The sequence below is a fragment of the Ranitomeya variabilis genome, chromosome 4 (assembly GCF_051348905.1).
Source record: "Ranitomeya variabilis isolate aRanVar5 chromosome 4, aRanVar5.hap1, whole genome shotgun sequence".
In the NCBI taxonomy this organism is placed as follows: Eukaryota; Metazoa; Chordata; class Amphibia; order Anura; family Dendrobatidae; genus Ranitomeya; species Ranitomeya variabilis.
Window position 1 is genome coordinate 664,620,347 of NC_135235.1, and position 12,674 is coordinate 664,633,020.

Genomic DNA, 12,674 nt, shown 5'->3' on the forward strand with positions numbered 1-12,674 from the left:
GGAACCCCACCATGACATTCTTAATGGCTTCAGAAAGACCCTTTCTGAAATTTGCAGCCAGGGCACACTCATTCCACTGAGTAAGCACCGACCATTTCCGAAATTTCTGGCAGTACACCTCTGCTTCATCTTGCCCCTGCGAGAGGGCCAATAACGTTTTTTCAGCCTGGTTCTCAAGATTAGGTTCCTCATAGAGCAATCCAAGGGCTAGAAAAAACGCATCCGCACTAAACAATGCAGGATCCCCTGGCGCCAATGCGAAGGCCCAATCTTGAGGGTCACCAGGCAAAAAGGAAATGATAATCTTAACTTGCTGAACGGCATCACCAGAGGAACGAGGTTTCAAAGAAAGAAACAACTTACAATTGTTCCTAAAATTCAGGAACCTAGATCTATCTCCAGAAAACAACTCCGGAATAGGTATTCTAGGCTCTGACATAGGACTGTGAATAACAAAATCCTGAATACTTTGAACCCTAGCAGCAAGATGATCCAGACTGGAAGCCAAGCTCTGGACATCCATGTCAGCAGCTGAACTCAGAGCCACACCAAGATTAAGAGGAGGAGAGAAGCTAGCCACAGCAGCTAGACACACGGCAACAACAAAAAAAAATTCTCAAGGCTTCTTTTCTCCTGCTTCTGCCATGCAATTAACACATTATGGGCCGGCTGTACTGTTATGATCCTTAGTGGCTGAGGATCACGAATAGACCAGCAAGTGAATAAACTAAGGACAAGCTCTAGGGAGATGGTAACTGGACTGATCGCAAATCTGAACCTATCCAACACAACTAGAGGTAGCCGGTGAACGTGCCTAAAAAATTCCTAGACGTCTCGAGCCAGCCTGAGGAACTAGCTACCCCTAAAGAGAGAGAAAGACCTCGCTTGCCTCCAGAGAAATAATCCCCAAAGATATAGAAGCCCCCAACAAATATTAACGGTGAAGTAAGAAGAAGGCACATACGTAGGGATGAAATCAGATTCAGCAAAAGAGGCCCACTAGTACTAGAAAGCAGAAAATAGAGCAGGGGTCTATGCGATCAATAAAAAACCCTTACAAAATATCCATCCTGAGATTTCAAGAACCCACGCACCAACTAATGGTGTGTGGGGAGAAACTCAGTCCACTAGAGCATCCAGCAAGCGAGGGAATCACATCTTAGCAAGCTGGACAAGAAAACATGATAAACACTGCTGATCAAAAAATGAGCAAACAAACTTAGCTTGTCCTGGATGGACTGGGAGCGAGGTAGTCAGAAGGAATCTGAGTAGCACTGATTACATCGACAGCCGGCAACAAGTGGAAGTGAAACAGAGCTATATAGGAACCTCCCAGAGGATAACGAACCAGCTGATAGCCAGAGACCAGCAGGATAACAAACAAAGCCACCAGGGGGAGCCCAAAGCAAAAGTCACACCATACCACCAGTGACCACAAGAGGGAGCCTGAAAACAGAGTTCACAACAGCCCGCCATCTGCTGGCCGGCAGGAGAGACGAGTTGGGGCTAAATTTAGGGTTAGGGTTGGGGCTAAATTTAGGGTTAGGGTTAGGCTACTTTCACACTAGCGTTTTTTGGCTTCCGTTGCAATGCGTCGTTGGAGAAAAAACGCATCCTGCAAAAGTGCTTGCAGGATGCGTTTTTTCTCCATTGACTTGCATTAGCGACGCATTGCGACGGATTGCCACACGTCACATCCGTCGTGCGACGGATGCGTCGTGCTTTGGCGGACCGTCGGCACAAAAAACGCTACATGTAACTTTTTTGTGCGACGTGTCCGCCATTTCCGACCGCGCATGTGCGGCCGGAATTCCGCCCCGCCTCCCCGCACCTCACAATGGGGCAGCGGATGCGTTGAAAAAACAGCATCCGCTGCACCCGTTGTGCGGAGCTTACAACGCTAGTGTCGGTACGTCGGCCCGACACACTGCGATGGGCCGAGTACGACGCTAGTGTGAAAGTAGCCTTAGGTTTCTTTCACACTTGCGTCGGTACGGGGCGGTCGCAATGCGTCGGCCCGACGTACCGACGCACGTTGTGAAAATTGTGCACAACGTGGGCAGCGGATGCAGTTTTTCAACGCATCCGCTGCCTAGTTTATGTCCTGGGGAGGAGGGGGCAGAGTTACGGCCACGCATGCGCGGAAATGGCGGACGCGACGTACAAAAAAAAGGTTACATTGAATTTTTTTTGTGACGACGGTCCGCCAAAACACAACGGATCCAGTGCACGATGGACGCGACGTGTGGCCATCCGTCGGTAATACAAGTCTGTGGGCAAAAAAGGCATCCTGTGGGCACATTTGCAGGATCCGTTTTTTGTCCAAAACGACAGATTACGACGGATGCCACACGACGCAAGTGTGAAAGTAGCCTTAGGGCTAGGGTTAGGGTTGGGGCTAAAGTTAGGGCTAGGGTTAGGGTTAAATTTAGGGTTAGGGTTGGGGCTAAATTTAGGGTTAGGGCTAAAGCTAGGGTTAGGGCTAGGGTTGGGGCTAAAATTAGGGTTAGGGTTGGGGCTAAAGTTATGGTTAGGGTTCTGGCTAAAGTTAGGGTTAGAGTTGGGATTAGGGTTAGGGTTTGGATTAGGGTTGGGATTAGGGTTACGTTTGGGATTAGGGTTGGAATTAGGGTTGGGATTAGGGTTAAGGTTAGGGTTGGGATTAGGGTTAGGGGTGTATTGGGATTAGGGTTAGGTTTGAGGTTAGGGTTGAGATTAGGGTTAGGGGTGTGTTGGATTTAGGGTTTTGATTAGGGTTATGGTTAGGGTTGAGATTAGGGCTGTTTTGGGGTTAGGGTTGTGATTATCGTTAGGGTTGTGATTAGGATTATGGGTCGGGTTGAGATTAGGGTTAGGGGTGTGTTGGAGTTAGGGTTGGAGTTAGAATTGGGGGGTTTCCACTGTTTAGGTACATCAGGGAGTCTCCAAACACGACAGCCAATTTTGCGCAAAAAAAAAGTCAAATGGTGCTCCCTCCCTTCTGAGCTCTGCCGTGCGCCCAAACAGTGGTTTACCCCCACATATGGGGCATCAGCGTACTCGGGATAAATTGGACAACAACTTTTGGGGTCCAATTTCTCCTGTTACCCTTGTGAAAATAAAAACTTGGGGGCTAAAAATCTTTTTTGTGGGAAAAAAAATATTTTTTTATTTTCACTACTCTGCATTATAAACTTCTGTGAAGCACTTGAGCATTCAAATTTCTCACCACATATCTAGATAAGCTCCTTGGGGGGTCTATTTTCCAAAATAGGGTCACTTGTGGGGGGTTTCTACTCTTTAGGTACATTAGGGGTCTGCAAACGCAACATAACGCCCGCAGACAATTCTATCAAAGTCTGCATTCCAAAACGGCGCTCCTTCCCTTCCGAGCTCAGCCATGCGCCCAAACAGTGGTTTACCCCCACATATGGGGTACCAGCATACTCAGGACAAATGGGACAACAACTTTTGGGGTCCAATTTCTCTTGTTACCCTTGTGAAAATAAAAACTTGGGGGCTAAAAATCTTTTTTGTTAAAAAAAAAATATTTTTTATTTTCACTACTCTGCATTATAAACTTCTGTGATGCACTTGGGCATTCAAAGTTCTCACTACACATCTAGATAAGTTCCATGGGGGGTCTAGTTTCCAAAATGGGGTCACTTTTGGGGGGTTTCTACTGTTTAGGCACATCAGGGGCTCTCCAAACGCGACATGGCGTCCGATCTCAATTCCAGTAAATTTTGCACTGAAAAGTCAAATGGCGCTCCTTTGCTTCCGAGCTCAGCCATGCGCCCAAACAGTGGTTTACCCCCACATATGGGGTGTCGGCATACTCAGGACAAATTGTACAACCACTTCTGGGGTCTATTTTCTCCTGTTACCCTTGTGAAAATAAGAATTTTGGGCGAAAAAATCATTTTTGTGAAAACAAATGCGATTTTTTATTTTCACGGCTCTACGTTATAATCTTCTGTGAAGCACTTGGGGGTTCGAAGTGCTCACCACACATCTAGATAAGTTCCTTAAGGGGTCTAGTTTCCAAAATGGTGTCACTTGTGGGGGGTTTCCACTGTTTAGGCACATTAGGGGCTCTCCAAACGCGACATGGCGTCCGATCTCAATTCCAGCCAATTCTGCATTGAAACAGTCAAACGGTGCTCCTTCACTTCCAAGCTCTGCGGTGCGCCCAAACAGTGGTTTACCTCCACATATCGGGTATCGGCGTACTCAGGAGAAATTGCACAACAAAATTTGTGGTTAAATTTCTGTTTTTACACTTGTGAAAATTAAAAAAAATGGTTCTGAAGTAAAATGTTTGCAAAAAAAAGTTAAATGTTCATTTTTTTCTTCCACATTGTTTCAGTTCCTGTGAAGTACGTAAAGGGTTAATAAACTTCTTGAATGTAGTTTTGAGCAGCTTGAGGGGTGCAGTTTTTAGAATGGTGTCACACTTGGTTATTTTCTATCATATAGACTCCTCAAAATGACTTCAAAGGTGATGTGGTCCCTTAAAAAAACATGGTGTTGTAAAAATGAGAAATTGCTGGTCAACTTGTAACCCCTATAACTCCCTAACAAAAAAAAATTTTGTTTCCAAAATTGTGCTGATGTAAAGTAGACATGTGGGAAATGTTATTTATTAACTATTTTTTCGTGACATATCTCTCTGATTTAAGGGCATAAAAATACAAAGTTTGAAAATTGCAAAATTTTAAAAATTTTCGCCATATTTCCGTTTTTTTCATAAATAATCGCAAGTAATATCGAAGAAATGTTACCACTAACTTGAAGTACAATATGTTACGAAAAAACAATCTCAGAATCAGCGGGATCTGATAAAGCGTTCCAGAGTTATAACCTCTTAAAGTGACAGTGGTCAGAATTGTAAAAATTGGCTCGGCCATTAAGTACCAAATTGGCTCTGTCACTAAAAGGTTAATAAGATGTGTAATAGAGGGGTGACAAGGACACTAAACTTCAGGAGGGCAAATTTCCAACAGATGAGAGATGATCTTGGTGCAATTAACTGGGACGATATCCTGAGACATAAAAATACACAAAGAAAATGGGAGACGTTTATTAGCATCCTGGATAGGACCTGTGCACAGTATATACCGTATGGGAATAAACATACTAGAAATAGGAGGAAACCAATATGGCTAAATAGAGCTGTAAGGGGCGCAATAAGTGACAAAAAGAAAGCATTTAGAGAATTAAAGGAAATAGGTAGTGATGAGGCATTAAATAAATACAGAAAATTAAATAAATTCTGTAAAAAGCAAATCAAGGCAGCAAAAATTGAGACAGAGAGACTCATTGCCAGAGAGAGTAAAAATAATCCCAAAATATTCTTTAACTACATAAATAGTAAGAGACTAAAAAATGATAGTGTTGGCCCCCTTAAAAATAGTCTGGGGGAAATGGTGGATGAGGATGAGGAAAAAGCTAATATGCTAAATGACTTTTTTTCATCAGTATTTACACAAGAAAATCCCATGGCAGACAATATGATCAGTGATAACAAAAATTCCCCATTAAGTGTCACCTGCTTAACCCAGCAGAAAGTACGGTGGCGTCTAAAAATCACTAAAATTTACAAATCTCCGGGCCCGGATGGGATACACCCCCGAGTACTGCAGGAATTAAGTACAGTCATTGATAGACCATTATTTTTAATCTTTAAAGAGTCCATAATAACAGGGTCTGTACCACAGGACTGGCGTATAGCAAATGTGGTGCCAATATTCAAAAAGGGGACAAAAACTGAACTCGGTAATTATAGGCCAGTAAGCTTAACCTCTACTGTGGGTAAAATCCTGGAGGGCATTCTAAGGCCATGTTCACACTTTGCGGTTTTTACCGCGGATCCGCGGCGATTTTGATGCTGCGGGTCCGCAGCAGTTTCCATAGGGTTTACATTAACATGTAAACCCTATGGAAACCGCAAACCGCAGTGCACATGCTGCGGGAAAAACCGCGCAGAAACGCAGCGGTTTACAACCCGCAGCATGTCACTTCTTTGTGCAGAATCGCGGCGATTCTGCACCCATAGGAATGCATTGAACCGCTTACTTCCCGCATGGGGCTGTGCCCACGTTGCGGGAAGTAAGCGGATAATGCGCGGTTGCTACCCGGGGTGGAGGAGAGGAGACTCTCCTCCAGGCCCTGGAAAGCATAAATAGTGTAAAAAAAAAAAAAAGAATAAAAATAAAAAATGATGTTATACTCACCTGTCAGCGCTGCCCGCGGCCGTCCCCGGTCTCAGTTGCTGTGCGAACAGGACCTGCGGTGACGTCGCGGTCACATGACCGTGATGACGCCGCGGTCACATGACCGTGACGTCACGAAGGTCCATCTCGGCACAGCATCTTTGGAACCGGAGCGCCGCGTGCAGCGCCGAGGAGATCCGGACATCGGAGGGTGAGTATAACCAATTTTTATTATTTTTAAGATTACTATTGATGCTGCATATTGCTGCATATGCAGCATCAATAGTATAGGAGTAATCCCGCAGCGGAAATCGCGGAACAAACCGCGATAAATCTGCAGGGATAACCGCAGCGGGTTTGCCCTGCAGATTTATCAATTCCGCTGCGGGAGAACCCGCAGAGCACGCCGCAGAGTGTGCACATAACGCTAGTGTGAAAGTAGCCTTAGGCTAACTGCAAACCGTCTCAAAACGTCTTTTTTCAGAAAAACGCATCCAGCAAAAGTTTTTGCTGGATGCGTTTTTTCCCCATAGACTTGTATTGGCGACGTATTGCGACGCATTGGCATACGTCGTGTCCGTCTTACGACGTATGCGTCGAAATTTGGCGACACGTCGTCGGCAAAAAACGTTGATTGTAAAGTTTTTTGTCTCCGCCTAAAAAACGTGTCGCGACGCATCCTGCGGCATGCGTCGTTGGCTACAATGGAGGCCTATGAGCCACGGATGCGTCGGGACACATCGTACGACGCAATACAGCGCTGCAATACGTTTTTTTTACACTGAGCATGCTCAGAAGCAGGATTTTGTTGCCAATTGGCCAGACACCCCCAAATCTATATAAACCTGGCCTGGGCCTTCAACCCCACATATGCCTGCAAGACCCAAGAGAGAAGACTGCCAGCAAGACCCCAGCCAGCCACAAGACCCCAGCCAGCAACAGGACCCCAGCCATAAGACCCCAGCCTGACACAGGAGCCAGCCACAGGAGCCAGCCACAGGAAGGAGCCAGCCACAGGACTCCAGCCACAAGACTCCAGCCACCATAGAGCCAGTGTGAGTATTGCAATTTGTGTGTGCATCTGTGTGCCTGTGCATTTCTGTGTGTATGAGGTACTACTGACTACAGCAAGAGCTTAAAACCTGAAGAGAACCTGAGGCCTGCCATCGTCCTGCACCAGCCAGTGCCATGCTAGAGTCCAGATCCACCATGATGCCAGCCACTGTGAAGACCTGCAGCTTCAGCCAAAGGATTGTCAGCCTTTTGTATGTGTGTGTGTAATGTGTGTGTGTGTATGCGACTTCTGATTGGGTTCACCTTTCTGCCTTTGTTGTACATATGTGTATTTGCATAAAGCTTATGTGCGTGCATGTGTGTGTATTTTTGTACGGCTGTGTGCTTTTGTAAGTATGTCTTCATGTGCCTGCACCTTATTATGCCTTTGCCAATCTTATGCCTGTTCATGTGGGAGGCTATGTGTCCATGTTCAGGATTGCATCAGGATTTGGTCAAGATTTTCCATCAGTATTTGTAAGCCAAAACCAGGAGTGGGTGATAAAAGCAAAAGTGTGCCTGTTTTCCTATTATACTTTCCCTAATTGTTACACTCCTGGTTTTGGCTTACAAATACTGATGGAAAATCCTGACCAAATCCTGATGCGATCCGGAATGTGGACACATACCATGCATGTTTGTGTGCGTCTTGTTGATTGCATGTGCATTTGTCCATGCTTTAATTGGTTAATTGCCTTTTTCTGATGTATTGACTGTATAGTGGTCTGTGCAGCATGTGGTTTAAATGTGTTTTTTTTTTTTTTTTTTAATCTGATGTATTTTTTAAAAGTCTAGCGGTCTGCAGCTTGTGGTTTGAATGTGTGAGTGTGGGTTTTTTTTCTATTTAAAAGTGTTGATTTTATTTTACTGTTAAAACCATTTGCAGTTGATGTACTTGTATTTAAAATAAAGAGCATTTCAGCTCCTAATTGTGATTTAAAAAAAAAAAGTGAAAAAAAAGAAAATAATAAAATGTTTGTTAAAAAAAATGTCCGTAGTATCATTTCATAAAGGTAAATTTAAAACTGGTGTATGTACCAATGGTTATACTTGCAATACAGAGTTGGTTGAGGGCTTATTTTTTAATAAAGGTTATACTGTAAAGGTTTTTTTTGGGGGGAGGTGATTTTTTCAAATAAAATGTGGCAAATATATTTTTGCATGGTAGGTTCACATTTCAAAATTTTTTTTTAGGGACATGGAAATTAATGGTATAACGTGCCTCTTTTTTTGGGTTTTGGTGTTCACCTTTAACCCCTTCACCCCCAAGGGTGGTTTGCACGTTAATGACCGGGCCATTTTTTACAATTCTGACCACTGTCCCTTTATGAAGTTATAACTCCAAAACGCTTCAACGGATCTTAGCGATTCTGAGATTGTTTTCTTGTAACATATTGTACTTCATGATAGTGGTAAAATTTCTTCGATATCACTTGCGTTTATTTGTGAAAAAAAAGGAAAATTGGCGAAAATTTTGAAAATTTGGCAATTTTCCAACTTTGAATTTTTATTCTGTTAAACCAGAGAGTTATGTGACACAAAATAGTTAATAAATAACATTTCCCACATGTTTACTTTACATCAGCGCAATTTTGGAAACAAAATTTTTTTTTTTTAGGAAGTTATAAGGGTTAAAATTTGAACAGCAATTTCTCATTTTTACAACATAATTTACAAAACCATTTTTTTTAGGGACCACCTCACATTTGAAGTCATTTTGAGGGGTCTATATGGCAGAAAATACCAAAAAGTGACACCATTCTGAAAACTGCACCCCTCAAGCTGCTCAAAACCACATTCAAGAAGTTTATTAACCCTTCAGGTGTTTCACAGCAGCAGAAGCAACATGGAAGGAAAAAATTAACATTTTACTTTTTAGTCACAAAAATGATCTTTCAGCAATAATTTTTTTAATTTCCCAAAGGTAAAAAGAGAAAATGGACCTTAAAAGTTGTTGCCCAATTTGTCCTGAGTACGCTGATACCCCACATGTGAGGGAGAACCACTTTTTGGGTGCACGGCAGAGCTCAGAAGGAAAGGAGCGTCGTTTGACATTTTCAAGCTAAAATTGGCTGCAATTGAAATCGGACGCCATGTCGTGTTTGGCCAGCCCCTGATGTGCCTAAACAGTGGAAACCCCCCATAAGTGACCCCATTTTGGAAACTAGACCCCCTAAGGAACTTATCTAGATGTGTGGTGAGCACTTTTATCCCCCAAGTGCTTCACGAAAGTTTATAACGCCCGGGTGAGAAAATAAAAAATCCTATTTTTTCTACAAACATGATCGTTTAGTCCCCAATTTTTTATTTTCTCAAGGGTAGCAGGAGAAATTGGACCCCAAAAGTTGTTGCCCAATTTGTCCTGAGTAGGCTGATACCCCATATGTGGGGGGGAACCACTGTTTGGGCGCATGGCAGGGCTCAGAAGGATAGGAGCGCCCTTTGACATTTTCAAGCTAAAATTGGCTGGAATTGAGATCGGAGGCCATGTCGTGTTTGGCGAGCTCCTGATGTGCCTAAACAGTGGAAACCCCCCATAAGTGACCCCATTTTGGAAACTAGACCCCCTAAGGAACTTATCTAGATGTGTCGTGAGCACTTTTATCCCCCAAGTGCTTCACGAAAGTTTATAACGCCCGGGTGTGAAAATAAAAAATCTCATTTTTTCTACAAACATGATCGTTTAGTCCCCAATTTTTTATTTTCTCAAGGGTAGCAGGAGAAATTGGACCCCAAAAGTTGTTGTCCAATTTGTCCTGAGTACGCTGATACCCCATATGTGGGGGGGAACCATTGTTTGGGCGCATGACAGGGCTCAGAAGGAAAGGAGCGCCCTTTGACATTTTCAAGCTAAAATTGGCTGGAATTGAGATCGGAGGCCATGTCGTGTTTGGCGAGCCCCTGATGTGCCTAAACAGTGGAAACCCCCCATAATTGACCCCATTTTGGAAACTAGACCCCCTAAGGAACTTATCTAGATGTGTGGTGAGCACTTTTATCCCCCAAGTGCTTCACGAAAGTTTATAACGCCCGGGTGTGAAAATAAAAAATCTCATTTTTTCTACAAACATGATCGTTTAGTCCCCAATTTTTTATTTTCTCAAGGGTAGCAGGAGAAATTGGACCCCAAAAGTTGTTGTCCAATTTGTCCTGAGTACGCTGATACCCCATATGTGGGGGGGAACCACTGTTTGGGCGCATGACAGGGCTCAGAAGGAAAGGAGCGCCCTTTGACATTTTCAAGCTAAAATTGGCTGGAATTGAGATCGGAGGCCATGTCGTGTTTGGCGAGCCCCTGATGTGCCTAAACAGTGGAAACCCCCCATAATTGACCCCATTTTGGAAACTAGACCCCCTGAGGAACTTATCTAGATGTGTGGTGAGCACTTTTATCCCCCAAGTGCTTCACGAAAGTTTATAACGCCCGGGTGAGAAAATAAAAAATCCTATTTTTTCTACAAACATGATCGTTTAGTCCCCAATTTTTTATTTTCTCAAGGGTAGCAGGAAAAATTGGACCCCAAAAGTTGTTGTCCAATTTGTCCTGAGTAGGCTGATACCCCATATGTGGGGGGGAACCACTGTTTGGGCGCATGGCAGGGCTCAGAATGGTAGGAGCGCCCTTTGACATTTTCAAGCTAAAATTGGCTGGAATTGAGATCGGAGGCCATGTCGTGTTTGGCGAGCCTCTGATGTGCCTAAACAGTGGAAACCCCCCATAAGTGACCCCATTTTGGAAACTAGACCCCCTAAGGAACTTATCTAGATGTGTCGTGAGCACTTTTATCCCCCAAGTGCTTCACGAAAGTTTATAACGCCCGGGTGTGAAAATAAAAAATCTAATTTTTTCTACAAACATGATCGTTTAGTCCCCAATTTTTTATTTTCTCAAGGGTAGCAGGAGAAATTGGACCCCAAAAGTTGTTGTCCAATTTGTCCTGAGTACGCTGATACCCCATATGTGGGGGGGAACCACTGTTTGGGCGCATGACAGGGCTCAGAAGGAAAGGAGCGCCCTTTGACATTTTCAAGCTAAAATTGGCTGGAATTGAGATCGGATGTCATGTCGTGTTTGGCGAGCCCCTGATGTGCCTAAACAGTGGAAACCCCCCATAAGTGACCCCATTTTGGAAACTAGACCCCCTAAGGAACTTATCTAGATGTGTGGTGAGCACTTTTATCCCCCAAGTGCTTCACGAAAGTTTATAACGCCCGGGTGAGAAAATAAAAAATCCTATTTTTTCTACAAACATGATCGTTTAGTCCCCAATTTTTTATTTTCTCAAGGGTAGCAGGAGAAATTGGACCCCAAAAGTTGTTGTCCATTTTGTCCTGAGTACGCTGATACCCCATATGTGGGGGGGAACCACTGTTTGGGCGCATGGCAGGGCTCAGAAGGAAAGGAGCGCCCTTTGACATTTTCAAGCTAAAATTGGCTGGAATTGAGATCGGATGTCATGTCGTGTTTGGCGAGCCCCTGATGTGCCTAAACAGTGGAAACCCCCCATAAGTGACCCCATTTTGGAAACTAGACCCCCTAGGGAACTTATCTAGATGTGTCGTGAGCACTTTTATCCCCCAAGTGCTTCACGAAAGTTTATAACGCCCGGGCGTGAAAATAAAAAATCCTATATTTTCCCCACAAAAATGATCTTTCAGTCCCCAATTTTCTATTTTCCCAAGGGTAACAGGAGAAATTGGACCCCAAAAGTTGTTGTCCAATTTGTCCTGGGTACGCTGGTACCACATATGTGGGAGAAAACTACTGTTTGGGCACACTTCGGGGCTCGGAAGGGAAGAAGTGACGTTTTTGGAATGCAGACTTTGATGGAATTGTCTGCGGGCATCATGTTCTATTTGGTGAGCCCCTGATGTGCCTAAACAGTAGAAACCCCCCATAAGTGACCCCATTTTGGAAACTAGACCCCCTAGGGAACTTATCTAGATGTGTCGTGAGCACTTTTATCCCCCAAGTGCTTCACGAAAGTTTATAACGCCCGGGCGTGAAAATAAAAAATCCTATTTTTTCCCCACAAAAATGATCTTTCAGTCCCCAATTTTTTATTTTCCCAAGGGTAACAAGAGAAATTGGACCCCAAAAGTTGCTGTCCATTTTGTTCTGAGTACGCTGGTACCCCATATGTGGGAAAAAACTGTTTGGGCACTTCGGGACTCAGAAGGGAAGCAGTGACGATTTGGAATGCAGACTTTGATGGACTGGTTCTGAGGGCGTCATGTTCCGTTTGCAGAGCCCCTGATGTGCCTAAACAGTAAAAAAAACCCACAAGTGACATCATTTTGGAACCTAGACCCCCATGGAACTTACCTCTTTGGAACGAATCTACTGGTTCCTAATTAGTAGTGCATGGAGGTGTGGTACAATTTGAAGCAGTCCTTCATACACAGGCCAGGTTTGTCGGGGCAGGT